We start from the raw sequence: 313 nt of genomic DNA, 5'->3' as shown, positions 1-313 counted from the left end.
AAAAGAAAACACAAGCCGAGGGAATTATAGAAACAGAAATCATGAGAAAAAGATCAGGATTACAAACACCATCATAAACAGCCGAATACAAGAGATGGAAGAGAGAATCTCAAGTGCTGTAGATAGAGGAAATAGACTCATCAGTCAAAAAACATTAAATCTAACAAACGCTTAACAAGGAAATATGGGACACCATGAAAAGACTAAACCTAAGAATAATAGGGATAGAAGAAGGAGATGAAGTTCAACTCAGAAGCACACAAATTATATTTAACAAAATCATTAGAAGAAAACTTTCCTAACCTAAAGAAAG

Source organism: Microtus ochrogaster, unplaced genomic scaffold, assembly GCF_000317375.1.
Source record: "Microtus ochrogaster isolate Prairie Vole_2 unplaced genomic scaffold, MicOch1.0 UNK186, whole genome shotgun sequence".
Taxonomy (NCBI): Eukaryota; Metazoa; Chordata; class Mammalia; order Rodentia; family Cricetidae; genus Microtus; species Microtus ochrogaster.
The sequence above is the reverse complement of the archived record's forward strand: the minus strand, read 5'-3'. Positions refer to the sequence as shown.